Source organism: Siphateles boraxobius, unplaced genomic scaffold (genome assembly GCF_051911475.1).
Source record: "Siphateles boraxobius isolate OS27281-9 unplaced genomic scaffold, OSU_SipBor_1 41, whole genome shotgun sequence".
Lineage (NCBI taxonomy): Eukaryota > Metazoa > Chordata > Actinopteri > Cypriniformes > Leuciscidae > Siphateles > Siphateles boraxobius.
The window spans coordinates 40776212-40792953 of record NW_027509042.1 but is presented as its reverse complement, the minus strand read 5'-3'; the positions used below and the strand labels follow the sequence as shown (position 1 = coordinate 40792953).

Sequence of the window (16742 nt, the reverse complement as noted above, 5' to 3'; positions counted from 1 at the left end):
GGGCACGTAAGGCCTCCACGGCAAGTCACCTTTCCCGTACACCTGTGCACAAACAAACACTCACACGCGCCACTCATGACACAACACTCGCGAGGAAGACCACCACCAGCAATCCACCCCTGCTTTAAGCTCTCAGCTCCTGAAACAACAGAATTAAGTTACACACCTCAGGATTCACAGTTGAACCGACACAACTCACAATGGTCACAGTTTGAACAGACACTTCACAAAGACAAAAATTGGAATGTAGATCTTCACACTTCCAAAGTGGAAATATTAAAAATTCCAATCACAATATAAAAATAACTAATACAAAAGAAAAGAAGAAATAATATAACCCCCACACACACACACAGGGCAGCAAATTTCGATCCAATTGTCAACAGCAAAGCAACAGCGCCCCCTTACGGTAGTCCCCCGCAGTCCAACCGCACGGACGCTAAATCGCCCATGCGGACGCGACCAATCTGGACTCAATACATCTATAAAATTACAAGTTAACAATCAGACAAACTCTTCATCATTTAACTACTAACAACTATTCCTAAAAATCAATTTCTCTCAACAGCAGATCACCACTCGACCTAGGCGATAATAATTTAAAACAACATACCTTATGGGTGCGATCTCCGGGAATCAAACCAGTCAGGCAGACATAAACAGGCAAAGCTGAGGGCTCGTCCAGTCCATTGGAAGGACCACGTATGCGCCGGCGACAACCCAGCGCTTCCGCATTGAAATTCGGATGCTCGTATTAGCCATGCTGGAATCAGCCTCACTCAAAACTTTGACTGCACACAACAAGGATGCTGCTACAACACGAGTGGATACCCTAGATAAAACACAATCATAACTTTCACCTACCAGAGGAGGAACAACTTCAACCCAATGCCAGCCGCAGGGATTTGCATGCTGCCCTGGATTACGGTTGAATGACAACACGGGAGGGCCGGTGACTCGTGACACCATAGACTCCAGCCAGCCAACTTTTATACACGCTACTGCAGCCCACTGATAGGACGAAACTCAACGAGTAGATGATCCAACCACATGCAGGCAAGGAGAATTTCATTGAACCTGCCACAGAAGGATGGATCAATGCTTTCATGTTGTTTATGCCAAATTCTGACCCTACCATCTGAATGTTACTGCAGAAATTGATACACATCAGACCAGGTAACATTTTTCCAATCTTCTATTGTCCAATTTTGGTGAGCCTATATGAATTGTAGCCTCAGTGTCACCAGTGTTGTCTTCTGCTGCTTTAGATCATCTGCTTCCAGTTTGGACGTGTTTTTGTGTTCAGAGATGCTCTTCTGCAGACCTTGGTTGTAACGAGTGGTTATTTGAGTAACTGTTGCCTTTCTATCAGCTCAAGCAAGTCTACCCATTTTCCTCTGACCTCTGGCATCAACTCTGGATTTTTTCTCTACTTCAGGCCATTCTCTGTAAACCCTAGAGATGGTTTTGAGTGAAAATACCAGCTCATTTAGGACTAACAACTATACCACGATCTAAAGCCCTATATTTGGACTGTAATTGTTTCTCATGTGGGGTGCAAGGTATTTTCAACATTTACAGGGGCCAGTCTGCTATTTTATTGCGGCCTGAATCCAGAATTTCAGTGTTTTTCTTCAACCATCCGCATAAAAATCCCTGGCTGAATTACCTATTGTTTTTTTGACAAACACCATGTAATAAATCAGAAGGCTGAGGCAGATCCATTTGCAACAAGTTTAATAACAGAAAGGGCAGAATAAAGGAAACACAGGAATTCTTGATGGGGTGCGCTGAAAGCGGAGTCGAACCAGATAGTAGGTAGGAGGCAGGCGACGAGCGAGCAGAACCAGGGACAGGCTAGAGTTCAGGGCTGGCGGCTGGAATCATAATCCGATCAGGCGGAGGGTCGAGAGGCAGCCTGCAGACAATCAGAGAAGTAGGATAGCGAGGGTCAGAAACAAAGGTTAACTTGATCACAGAAACAGCTTGGACATGCACACGTAGAGAGGCAATACTTCGCACAGGACGCTCAGTTAATGAGTCCGATAAAGGCTTAGAGATGAGTAGTAATACAGAATAGGTGACAGGTTATCACAGCGCAAATAATGCATACTAATGGGAAAGTATGCAACCCACTAGAACTCAGGAGATGGCGCTCGTGGTTGAGAGATGGCTGAATCAGGAAGACTGGACGCCGTAACACACCAAGGTCATGCGGTAATTTCACTGCTGTCCGAATCCACATCACTGAGTTTACAAGAAGAGATCAATTAAAAATTCACTGTTTAAATCCTTTTTGACCACCACAGAGCACTATAAGAACTGTTGCGCTTCACTGTAATTTGGATGCAGTTTAAAGATGAAATAATAATATCAATAATAATATCAAATAGTAATTAGGATATTATTTGGTTACACTTTATTTCGATAGTCCACTTTAGACATACTACTAACTATAAGTAACTTTTCAACTACATGTCAACTAACTGTAAATAGAGTATTAGTAGGCTGTAGTAGACTTTCAGAAGACTCTTAGGTTATGGTTAGGTGTTAGGGTTCGGGTTAGGAGAATAAGTTGACTTGTAGTTGCCAAGTTACTTATAGTCTGTAGAATATCTGTTGGGGGGACCAACACAATAAAGAGTTAGCAGATATTAAGCAGACAGTCTACTAATACTCTAATGATAGTTAGTTGACATGTAGCTCATAGTTAGTAGAATGATAGTTAGTTGACATGTAACTTATAGTTAGTAGAATGTTTAAAGTGGACTATCGAAATAAAGTGTTGCCTATTATTTTCCTATAATTAAATTAAATGTGAACTCATTATTCCAAGCAAATTACATTTTATTTAAAGCAGACAATCATGCACTGACCATGTGGATAATTTATAGGGTCACCAAACTTGCTCCTCCACCGTGAATAAATTGGCATCCAAATGCATGAGTTTTATCATTGAGGTGCCATGCAAATTTTATTTTTACAGACGCCCACATGAGAAACAATTACTGACCGAATATGGGTAAAATCACTACTTCAGCAGATCATCTTGACCATTTCTACATGGCTGAATGCATTGAGTTTCTGTGATTGGCTTATTAGATATTTGCATTAAGGAGCAGTTGAACAGGTGTACATAATACATAATAAAAGTGCCAGTTGGTGTAGAAGGTAAAGACAGCAACATAGTTCTCTCTATAGGGTTTGGAACAGAGTAACTTGGTGAAAATATCTGAAAAAAAACGTGGAGAAATTTGGCCGGTTCTTCTTTATTGAGAGAACACTTTCTACTTTATTTTGCCTTGAAAAGAGTAAGCACTATTTTTTTTTACACTTAAAAAATCAGTTTGAGAAAATATTTAAACCACAAACAGTAAATTACCAAAGAAAACATGTTTTTCAACGGTTTTGAAAGTTGTTTGTGGCACACAAAGAATTTCACAATTGTATGTTGCACCATTTACCCCTCTTTTCAAAAAAACAAACAAAAAAGAACCCTAGCAGGGGGTAAAAAGTACAAGCAGTCTCAGAAGTATGTCTGTAAAATGGGACAAGAAAAGATAAAAAGTTCTGGTCAAGTAATGATTGAGAGTGAATTAAATTACTGGAGGTAGGCAAAGAGACTGCTGTCAAGCATCATCAGAAAGGCCAGTATGTAGTTTCCTCCAGCTGTAAGAGCTTCTGCGGTCAGCTGGGGCCTCGAGGGTCCTCCTGGCTCAGCAATCCTGTAGGTTTAATAGATAGTTCCCAATTAACTACCAGTCTACCAACTAGACTGCTCAGGAACAGGCTGAAATGTGTGTGGGGTTTTATTTCTTTAATTTAGACTATCAGAGATCTGGCCCTTGAGGACCCTCAAACCCATCCTTGGAAACCTCAGATATGGGGAAAGAGAAAATGTGAAGTTTGCTGATTTCGCTCTCTCTCTATTGCTTCTTTCCATAACCCTTCTGGAGGCAAAATAGAGCATTGTTATAGTGGAAATAAATGTGGCCTTGTCCTAAAAACGTATACTGGATTGCTATATTTAAGGGCTACCCTAGTGAGAAAAAAATAAATAATAATATATATATACTAACATGTATTTGTAATTCATTTACTTTATGCCTAAGTACTACAAATATATTCATTTATGTACATAAATATATACATTTATGTACTTGTAAATACCCTGAAATTGTACTTTTAGTATACTAAATTGATATACTTAAGTCTGCTAAATTGGAACACCTAATTTTGTTCTTAATGCACTTTAGTTATCCAGAAATAATGAACTAAAGATATACTTAAGGATACTTGATTGTGCTAAAGTGGAACTATTGCAAGTTTACTTTAGGTACACTTTAAATATCTTCCATTTTAAGACGGAGTATATAGAGATCGTATGATCCTTACTAATAGTGATATTAAACACATTTTAGGCTTCTAATAATTTAGGGATCTAATAGTGTTTATGGATGAGTGAAAACATTCATATTTTTTTTAAATGACTGGTATGAAGCAGGTCGTGATTGCTAATGAGAGACAGATATCAGCGCCACACGCGAGTCTTGCGGATATAAAGGAATAAGAACATTTAATTCTACCGAACTGAATAGTGCTGAATTGATATTCACATAGGTCAGTTTATTTAATTAAACTTGTGAGGTAACACAGCGCTGTTTCATTTGGTCTAACGTTATCATGTCATACTAAACAGCATTTGATTGTGTTAAAATATGTGATATGTTATTTTAATTTTTTTTTTTTTTTTAGAAAAGCCTTTCTATGGTCCTGAGACGCAAATTAGCTTATGCTATACTCTCGATGTGCAATACATTTTTTCCAGTTTTTGACTGGGATCATGTTTTTGTTGTACTGTCCCTATACAAATAAACATGAATAAAATAAATAAAAGTTATAATGTTATTCTATGTGTTAGTTTGTTTGCTATATGAGACTAGCAGTAAGCTAGATCAACATTAGAATAAAATACTGATCATATTCTAACATTTCATCATGTTGAGCTGTATAACATTGATTTGTTTTATGTGCAGTTGCTCACCTGTCTAATAAAGTACATGCAAGAGTGTAATATATCTGTAAAGTCGTGACTCGTGAAGTTCTGTCAAGTCCAAGTTAGTTGCGGACGTGGATCTCTCGGCATCTCGAAAACGCCATGCTGATATTGATCCAACAACAGTGTGCCGCTTGACGTTACTCACTACGCAGTTGTCCCCGTCTGTCGCCATGGTTACTATGGCAGTACAAACGGAATCCAGAGATAACGCGGATATTATGTCATTGACAGGCGACAAGTGTACAGGGACGGGCACTTTTTAAAATTTACAAATTCTCGGAAACATTTCGGATAATGGAAGTACACAAGTGAAAGGAATATATAACACTGTGCAAGTGGTTTTTGGATATTTTGATACAAAATCCTTACATATTGTACCTTTAATATTAATAAATATCCATTGTGCAATAAAGAAGTACTCCAAATAAAGTTTAATTATAATATTTATATTAGGGCTCCACGATTAATCGCAATGAAACAGCACACGATTTGGCAAAGGCTGTGAATATTTTATGCGTAGCTTGTCAGTGCAGCGGCTGATCGGTAATGAATGCTGCTCCATCTGAATGCCAGAGGGCGCTCTTACGCAGACATGCCAAATATGCCCGTACAATAACACATGTCATTCCAGGAAATCCCTATCAGGCATCATACTATCTGTAGCTGAATTAACAGAAGATTGAATTGCTCTGCTTGATTGAACATGACTAATAAACACATGTGTCAGAAGCCACATCTTCTCACAGAAGGATGCTTAACTGTCGTTATGAAGTGAGTTTGGAGTAAAAGCATGTTATTAAATGTTGTCTTTTGATGGACAAGAGGTTCATAAATAATTCTCACGTTTGGAAAGATGTTTGACGAATGTTGCTTTTTCAAAAGCACGTTATAAGTGACAAACTCACAGTGCTTTCAGATGGAGCAGCGTTTACAGAGTCGTACATCAATGACAAGCTGTGCGTAACAAATATCGCAGCCTTTGCGATTTCACAATCGCCATAAGCCAAATCGGTTTAAGTGTGATTTCATGTAAATTGTGATTAATCGTGCAGCCCCATTTTATATCAGTAAGTCTCAAGCGATATATGTTAGTAAATATGTTAATGGATTTATAGCATACTTCGTATGAAATAAATGTATTTTAAACACATTTTGGTATAGTTTGGTTAGACACCATTGTTGGGGTGAATGTATTTCAAGTGTTGACCACAAAGCAGGTTGCAAATGCAGCAAAGACTTTAAAACCCTGAGGCTGAAGAAAGCCACTGAAATCTGGGAGAATCATCCCTTCCAACCCTTCCAAAGGCAGCTGAGGGCATGAGGATCCACGGGAAGGCCAGCATAGCTTGTTTTTAGACTACAAGCCAGAGGACCGGGGATAGCAAAAAGTATGACATCGTAAGGCATGAGCAGTTTTACATCAAATAACGTTACCATTGTATTCCGGGGCCTCCCAGAACACATGATGATATATAAGGTGTCATGTTATTGTTTTTTTGTTGTTGTTTTTTAACAAAAGCATCTCCATGGCATCCTATAGTCTTGCTATCAGGGCATCTACAATCTTGAAGCTCTTTTCCCATTAAACACAGACCATTTATTACAGTTTTTTTTTTATTCCTTACACACTAAAAGTGTCACTTGAGGCCTACTCAGTGAAACCCTTCACTCATATACTGTACATCTTCAGACCAAATCTGCAAAACTGCAAGCATATTATCTGCTTTACATTCAGTTTGCAATTGTTAAACCAACTTTGGTCTCACTTTATATTAGCTATGTACCAAGATTTAAATTAATCATGTAATACAATGCACTATATATTTTTTTGCCTATATTTTAAAAATACCTGCACATAATTACACCTTTTTTAGTCGAGTTAAAATAGTTCTGAATTCAGTTTTTGCTTTTGCAAGAGATGTGTGATGTTTTGCATGTTATGAATGTTTTGTGGTTTTAATACCATAGTTTGAGAAAATGTGTATGAGTTAATTAAACAAATAAAACTGTAATACTAATCTTCCAAAACAAGTTATCATAAAAAGACATCACAAGCATGACATCAGTAACACAAGTGTCAATCCCTAATCAGTATTCAGCAACTTAGATATATTTTACTCATAAAAGATTCTAGGGGTGCCAATAATTGTGGCCAAAGTTTTGGAGAAAAAAAAATTCATAATGTGATTTCCCCCAACCCCTTACGGACAAAATCTTACGGAACTTTTTATGACATGTAAACAAAACATTTTACAGTAGTGTGAGGGACCAAGCAGTTAAGCAAGAGGAGTCACAAGGAAGTTCAAAAATAAGGATTTTAATTTCCCAAAAATTGGGACAACAAAATAAAAATAAAGTTTTGGGCCCATAAAAGAGGTCAAAATAAACAGACAGTAACTAAAGCTCTGAACATAAGAAACTCAAAAATACAACTGACCTTCAACAAAAGAAACAAAGGGGACTTATATATTGGCTGATCAAACCAATTTTGACACACAAGGGAAGACTAACAACAACACTACTACATAAACTACAAATAACAGCAAAACCTACCTAAAAACTTATTACAAAAAGAAATGTACTTTTACTTAACCTTAACAACAAAAAATATTATAATATAAATCTTAACCCCAAAATATCTAAGGAAAAAAATAAAGCTGTATAATGTATAATGTGTATGAAAAAAGTATATAAACTAAAGAAAACAGCATAAACTCAGGAAAAATATAAGTGTATGAGGTTACCGCTTTTAAACTGGTTGTGAGACAATGGCTGTGGCCATCACAAGTAGCATCATAAAGGTACAACAACCTTTTTGAACGTCAACATTAATTGCTGTGTGCAACCCATTTTACTTCTGTAATTTGATGTATATTTCTGTGTGAAAAAGCTTATTCAATGATGAGAAATGTAGGGCAGGACTTCATTTAATCCATTAGGAATTAAATGGGTTGTGAAAAGTGGCCGTTACATTACAGAAGCCAGCCAGACTGAATGCAAATCATTTCAGAGGCAGAGCAAATGATTAAATTTTGATTAAAGATTGTAAAGACATTTTCTTTATTAGGAATGTGCATTAAGAAAACTAAACTAGTTTTTATTTTGTGTTAATTTTAATTGTAATGGTCATTTACCATGTAATAAACATGTATTGACAAAAGGGACTTCAGGGAGTAAAAAAAAAACAGCTAAACCTGGACCGCCATTAGTAAACATTCTGAATTTTCGGCTCAAATTTGTAAATTTGCCAGTACCAAATACTACCTCTGCTTTTCCTCCAGTGACTGTGAGGGAAGAATGGTGTTCATTTCTGGTTCATGGTTCTCACACAACCAGGGCATGACTCAGCTTTGCATCCCAGTGTTTTGTTATATTTATAATGTTCGCAACTCTCCATCTAAAGAGACAGAGAGCTTGTCCATACTCCCCTGGCATGAGTGTGTATGAAGGGTAAGTTCCATCTGCAGTGGAATCAGGTGGTGAGAGAACAGCCTCTACTTCCTCACTCATCTGCTCTCCATCTTAGATGGACTCAGTGAGACAAGAGCTATGCCTGGGCAGGTCCTATTAATGTCGGCAAGCCTCAAAGAGAAGATGAGGCGCAAACACACAATTATTTGTGTGTACATGGTGGAAAAGATGTGGCTTCCACAAATGAACTAGGTTAGGGGTTTGTAAAGCACACACCATGCACAAATCTACTTACTGTGTGTGCCTGTCACAGTAAATGTAATTTAGGTGAACAAAATGGCATCTTGTGGACTGAAGTTTGCCTCTTTGAGACGGACATAACGTGTGTATGTGTGTGTGTGTGTGTGTGTGTGTTTTAAAAGCTCCTAACCCATATCACTCGCTAAACAAATCATGCCTGACCAAGTGCTTAGAGAACAGGAGAAAAAAATCAATCAGGCAATTATCTTGATTCATCCCGCTATGTCCCAGAGTCACATTCTGAGAAAAGCTGAACATCAACTGAACAAGTTGAACGTCATGTTGGCCTTCTGTAAAGGACAATGCTGCAGTGCAGATGACATACAGAAAGTGGAAATGTTGGATTTAATAGGTGTTTTTTTTACAATTATTTAAAATTCAGATTTATAAACGAACAACCACAAGCTCAGAATAAATTATTTATTTAATGTTTATATAAATTGTAGCTGGTTTGGTTTCGTTACATGGCTCATAATGCCTTAACAAAGACTTTTTAAATATGATGGGAAAAATTAATAGAAAAGAACCAGCACCAAAAAAAATAAAAAAAAGACGGGCACTAATGTACTCTTTTGGAGTTACAAGGTTGCATTTTGAGTAACTTAAATTTTTGACACAATATTTCCAGTCTGTTTTTGCTCCGGCAATGAAAATCAAACCAAATAAAGCCGCAACACATAGTAATGGTGTTTCTTTCCTTAATGATTCAGTATTTTTGAATAAATACTTTGAGTGAATGATTCAGTGACTCACTTATATACGCTTCGCCAAACAAATCGGTTGAATGTATGATTCAACTCACTCACTCATGAGTCACTTGATGCCTACTGGTGTAACAATGTTACATGCAGAAAGAGTCACTAAAAAATCTCCTTATCTAATCAGACTGAAATTCTGTCTGAAATACATAAACAAAGACAAGCGGAGATAGGCCTGCATTATAATAATGAAATTAAAGAAAAAATCTAATAAAAAAATCAAGCAAATTGCAATTTTTTAATTACAAACCACAAACCATTGCTCATGAACATCTAATCCATTTTCAAGTTTATAACAGTAAATCATAAAAACATTTAGCCACAATCCTTAGCTCAGTGCTGTCCCAGAGAATTACACTTTCTGCAAAGCCTAGAGTACACCCCAAACCTCCTGTTCTGGACAAAACTAAAATAATAAGTAAATATAAATAAGTCAGCAGCTGATGTTGTATATTCATCAGCCAGTGCCTTCCATTGCTAATATTTCATAGGCGTAGTGTTTTTACTAGTGGTGGGCTGTTATCGGCGTTAACGTGCTGCGTTAACGTGAGACACTTATCAGGCGATAAAAAAAAATATCGCCGTTATTCTATTCTCAAGGTGGGTTGGGAGCTGAGCTGGGTCTGTACTACGCAAGCCGTATGTATACCTAGCCGAATTGCACTGTAGGGGGTAGGGATGGGAATTGAAAACCGGTTCCACTCGAAAACCAGTTCTAAGTTTTACGAACCATCGATATTGTATGCCCTCGACGTTAACGATTCCTCTTATCGATGCTCCTGCTCCGAGTTCCAGCCATAATATACACATACAGACCGCGAACTCAACTTTCCCTTTTGTCCTTTATCGGCACCATAGCGTGACGTCCTATGCGCATCTGTGCGTCATTCGTGATGTCAAAGCAATTTGAGCAGAGGAGGTAAACATGGAGTGGAAAAGACGATCTAAAGCTTGGCTTTATTTTACTAAACGAGACAAATTATGCTGTTTCCTGTTTGCATAAACAGGGGTTTTCCTGCATTAAATTCGGTGAGTAATGTAGATGAACTGCTGCACTTGTGACAGAGCACATGTTTAACTGAAAGAACGAGCAGAGAGAGAGAGAGAGAGACCCGGTCGCGCACGCGCACTCTCACTTCGGAGCCAGGCGATAGTGTAAACAAGACTTCACCATCTCCACACTAAGCGCTGCCTTGCTCTCTCTCCCTCACAGATATTAACCAAAATAAATCGACACGATGCTATAAAGGTCGGAAGACCAAAGTTTTATGTGGAGCATTCGGAGATTTTGTTTTCCTGAATTACCGCTGGGTGTGAATTGTGCTAAAATAAGTTACCTTATCTTCTCTGAAAAGCGTTCCACACATTCAGCTGACAATCTCAAGTACCACCTAAACGCTAAGCATCCCTTAGCTAATGCGGTAGATGCCGGGCCAAGCACTGATGTAATGTTAAACTACTATGTTCGAGTGCAACCGAGGCAAGCCCGTCAGCACAGCTCTATCAGTTAGATGTAAAGATGTATCCAATAGTAAACACAATTACATCTGATTGAACTTGATTTATTTTCATCACCAATTATCATAGTAGAACAGCTTTCTCAAGCAGTTTGTGATGCATTTTGGAAACAGGAGATGAGCCCCTGGTCTAATGCGCCACCTGGCTTGAGAAACCCGTTCTCAAAGACTTAGGCCTACTTTTAGTCATTATTTGGGTAGCACACATATTCTGAATTCATTCGACAGAATTCAAATGAGCCATTTTAATCTAGATTAATCTAGATTAATTCCAAGATTACAGTGAGATAAATCTAGATTAAAAAAATTAATCTATGCCCACCACTAGTTTTTACCTTATGCCCTCTCCGCATCCTGTAATGTTCTTTAATCCTTGCTTGATAACTTTACTGCACAGGTAAGTTTGCAAGCATGCGATTAATATTTATTGCGGTGAACTAAACACGCACATAAATACATAACTTGATTTCCTGTGGGTTTACTGTTGGCGGAGTTTCTCGTATCGCTGTAGATTCGACTATTGTCATTGAGCGAATACGTTAGCAGGTGAAGAATCCCATTTCCGCATGTGTCTGACTGTATACGAAATTCAGCAAGGGGTCGCATCAGCTGCATGCTGAATCTTGAACGGATCCTACAGCAGTATCTCCAGACCCCTTTTCTTCCTGCCAAGAGACCCCCGAGCTGATCAATACCCAAACACTTTTTTCCCAAGATTATAGCATTCCCAGATATCAAATCTGTGTATGAGGGCTTGCTTTTTTTTGGCTGAGAAAGACCCCTGACGGTGCGGCTAAAATGATTCATTGCACATATAAAGGGGACAGCCCTCTAATATTAATCACTGCAGATAGAGGGCAAAAAGATAATTGGTTGCAAAGGCAAACTTATGGGGAGGGGACATCAGGGAGACACTATCTTTAGTCTGAGATAGAGGAGAGAGCATTGAGCGAAAACAAGTTGGATTATCAACAGATAGGCTCTTCTTTTCACTTTGGCTCTGTTTATCATTGCTGGACGCACAGAGGTTAAGTGGATTATAAAGGGCTGTTCACATGGAAAGCCATTTAATCTATACTGTTGGTGGCTAGTAGACATTCCTTCTCATTGGGTAATTGGTAGATGCCATTCGAAGCTTGTGTACTTTTTGTTCACTCCGGTAAACCATGATATATGAATGATATAATAGTCTGAAAAATCAAATGTGTAAAAATATTTTTTTTGGAAGTTTATTGAACCTTTAGACAATATAAAATAATTTTATAATAAAATAAAATAAAAGGTTTGCATTTATGTTGAGTATCATGTTTGATAAATCCAGATTTGCTGTACATACTGTACATTGATATAGGAGAATATGGAGCTCATTATTCAGAAGAAAATTTATTTAATTCAGAGCCCCAGTTTTGTGCAATTGCTGATATTTATATGGCCAAAAAGTATGTAATACGGATACCTTGTAATTTAAATCAATGAGATCTTTTGAACAGTATAAAGTAAACAGTATACATAAAATTCATATAAATATCAGTTGTCACCTCATATCTTCCCATAATATTATGTCTTCGTAAGATAATATTTAAAAACTTAGTTTTATAATCAAATCACTTTTCAATGTTGTTATTGTGTGGGGCAAACATGCAATCTAATGCAATACAAAAATCAAGAGAGATGTAAAAATAAATGTTCCTCAAAAGCCTGATGGATTATATTTGATCAATCTGATGAATTTATGAAAATAACCGTCATTTTTACCCTTCCGGTCAAATATTCCACTGCAAACATAAAAAACAGCATTAGTTTCACTGCAAAATTAAATGATCAATAAGCTCTGACAACACATATATTTTACATTGCTTTAACTGATCAAATAAAGTTAAGTAATTTAAAAAAATGTTATGTTATAGAAGATTCATCTCCTTTTTTAAAGTCAGTTTAAAGTAATTTAAGTTGAAATGACTTAATCATCCAAGTTGATTTTACTTAAAAATTGAAGGCGGCAACTTTTTTTACAGTTGTCAATTATTTTGCAGTTATGCCTGTATATTATTCCTCTATAATGCAGCTACTTAAAAAATGGAAATTAATATTGATTTGAGTAAATAATGGAGATTAAAGAGAGACATAACCCAAGTATTAATTGTTTGGTATTTGTTTATTTATTTATTTTTGAAGAAGTGCTCCTTTAAGGATCCTCTTCAAAATGATCATACTTTTGTCGGCCTGAGCAATAAAGAAAGATTTGTCTTTCTGGGGCGCCATTCCAATGTGAGTGGCAGGTGCTGTTTTCTGCAAATTTTGTCTTAACATCCATTTAACCTTGTTCATCTTCATGCTCGGCTCACCGCATTTCGGCTGTTCCTCCTCCTGTCTCAGCATTTCATCAAAGATATAGAAAAGGAGCTTCTGATATTGGAGTTTGAAGTTGGCACTGTTACTGGAATAGCCTAAATGACCTTGGACAGACATCACAATGCCTATTTGACAAGTATGATGAAACAAGACAGAGGGATGAGGAGACCACCTGTGGAGCCGAGATGAAAAACAGGAACTAGAAATGACAGGTCTGGTCAATCAAACGCTGGTAAATTAGGCAGAGGCCCTTAGAAGCACACAGTGTGGGACAGCTACTTTTATTACGGAGCGCTGACCCAATCGGCCAGGACAGGAGATCACACTAAACCCCATGTAGAGGGACATTAAAGCACTTGCTATTCATCTCACTGTCTCTCTGTGTCAAATGAAAAGCACATCGCTTGTGTTTTGATTCCGGTAAAAGACGTGATGTGGAGACAATGGAGTAGAAACAGAAGCCCCGCAGAGTGTTTGGACTGTAAAGTCACATATAAAATGTCTATATGTCATTGTACTAGATCAGAAAATATTAAATCAAGTGTCATGATGCTTGACCTTTTCTCATTTTTGCAATGACTTTTGCAACAAAAAAAGGTGATTTTTATTGGATGTAAGAAGTCAGGCAGGTGTCCTAGCAGAATAACCATATGAGTGAAGGTTATCTGCGAGTCTTAACCGGGTGCTGATGCTTAGAGTGTGGGTGAGGGTTATTCTGAGGTTAACTGTAATCAGCCGTACCCGGGCCGTATCCAGACCAGATGGAGGACCTGCGCTTGGACACGACCACAACACATTCCTGAAATTTCAGCAGAGATTGTGTTTACTAGACTCTCCCCTGAGAAGGCCTCTTCAGCCCTTCGGCACTGTTCCTCAACAAACTCGTCTCCATACGCGCGTGATGAATCCGGTCTTCAAACAGATGAACTGCATAATATATTGTTCCCAACCAATCTGACCTCTGACCTGTAATTTTGCCTGAATCATATTCTGAGCCTGGGTTCTCCCAATTCTGTCACCTGATGGAGTTTTGGTTCCTTGCCACTGTCACCTTATTCACCTTTCTTCGCCTTTGTCACCATTGGCTTTTGGCTTGCTTAGTTGGGGAGATTTCATTTTATATTTAACAATATTATTACAACATTATTTTTCTGTTATGTCTGTAAAGGTGCTGTGAAACAATCTGTATTGTAAAAAGCATTATATAAATAAAGGAGACTTGACTTGACTATATTTTTAGAATCCATTCATTACATCATATATATATATACTTCAATATCATACAATATCATATATCATACTTCAATTCAGTTCATTGTTTTGGTTACATTTTAGTAGTTTTATGTTTTTTAGTCATTTTTATTAGCATTTGTTTTCTTTAAATATGTTGATAGTGTTTATTAATTTTTATCTCAGTTGAAGTTTTAGTAATTTTAGTACATCAATTTAAACTAAATGAAAATGAGAAAGACCGCTTTGGCAACTAGCTGAAATAAAATAAGACATTTTTATTATTATTATTATTATTATTATTATTATTTTAGTTAATGTTTATTTTATTTCAAGCAGCAACAAAAAAATCAGATTTGTTTTTATGGTTTTAGTTTGTTAACTATAATAACCCTGATAATGACACATTGAGGAATGATTATTAATGTTCATGTTTCCATATATACGGTTCCTCATCCTGTGGGACAAGATCTTTAATAGGTCAGGCAAAAGTGCGGGCTCTTTTTGTCTGTCAGGTTCTGTTATATCCTCAAGAGAGGCTCTAGCGTCCTTCTGACTTCCCAGCAAATTATCTTGAGAGGATTACGCTCTTCCGCAATGTGTCCCTATATTCCTCGGCTGCATAAAAATACACTCTGTAAACCTGTGTATTGGATTAAAGATTTCCTACTCTGTGCCACAATAATAGGGCGAGAACGAGAACACAATAAATGGCCTGGCCGGCTGATGTAGGATGCCACATTTAAAATGCATTTGTCGCACGATTTCTCATGAATTCTATTTTGAAGCCAGGCTTTGGGGAAATAGTCTGAGAGCAGTTCACAAAAAAAGCCCTGAGCTTAACATTATTCTTTTTTAAACATAATATTATATTGGAAAATTTAAGAGCATTAAAGCAGTAACGTCTGATTGTTGCTTGATCCAACCAAGGATTAAATGTCACTGCTTTGCCTTTAGTATTTATCACCTAGTTTTGAGGGAAATGCTACTTTCTTTCTTTTTTCCTCAAACTGAGCCCACTTGCAACTGGATGTAACAAAATGTTCCCTTTGTGTGTCAGACATGACAAACTAATTATTAGTCATTGTGAGTTTTAGTAGGAGCAGATGGAAGCAGTATGCTCCAGGAAGCACTGGAACGGGCCCCCTTGTGTGTTGCCTTCTTCATTTTTTGGAGTGTCACAGGAAGTGCCTTGTAGGATGTTGTAGAAGAGGTGGCAATGATTTCCTGTAAGCACCATGTAAATGTCATGGTCTGACATATATTTACATGATGTCACATAAATCACTGGAACAGGACAGGCATATTAAAGACAGCATCTGCAGCATATTTAAATTAAATCCAGAGAGCAATTGAATACTCAGTGGGAAACAAAGTTGGGTGGGAACTTTTGTCCATTAGGATTTCTTTTGAAATTATATTGACTCATTGTGCTGCAAAAAAAAAACACATATATATATATATATATATATATATATATATATATATATATATATATATATATATATATATATATATATATATAATGTCCAAAATATATTTTCTATTTTGCACTTACCCAAAATGTATTTTAAGATGAAACTATATATATATATATATATATATATATATATATATATATATATATATATATTATTATTATTATTATTATTATTATATATATTTTTTTATTGTTTGCCTCTTAAAAGTAAAATTCTGGTATTTAAAGGTTTAAGAGATATCTTTAACAAATAATTAGCATATATTTTAAATATATTTCAAAATCAAAATATACCTTTAATTCAATATATGCAGACTGAAAACTGATGTATTTATATATATATATATATATATATATATATATATATATATATTATATAAATAATAATATATTTTAGCAAAAAACTAACATTAAAATTTTTCTTTACAAGCAAAAACAGAACTAAATCCATAGAAATGATTCAGAAGCCGGATCTCTCAAATATTGTCAGAGGAAACAGAGGATCCACGTGCAAAGGCAAGTTCTTGTTATTGAGAAATTAAGATATGCAGTCTGTCATGCAACGACACAGAACTGCAATAAAGTCAAAGTCAGTGTACTTTACAGTATGTCAGCAGAAAACGGAAGACTCCTGT

General features: G+C 36.7%; 1 long non-coding RNA gene across 1 annotated transcript; it reads right to left on the bottom strand.

Annotated features, from left to right (window-relative positions):
- Window positions 1–342: 342 nt before the first annotated feature.
- LOC143707294 (uncharacterized) lies at window positions 343–933 on the bottom strand. The gene is made up of 3 exons (XR_013193156.1): window positions 865–933; window positions 614–726; window positions 343–482 (listed from the first exon to the last, which is right to left on the bottom strand). It is a non-coding gene; the product is annotated as an uncharacterized LOC143707294 (long non-coding RNA).
- Between the last annotated feature and the right edge of the window lie 15809 nt (window positions 934–16742).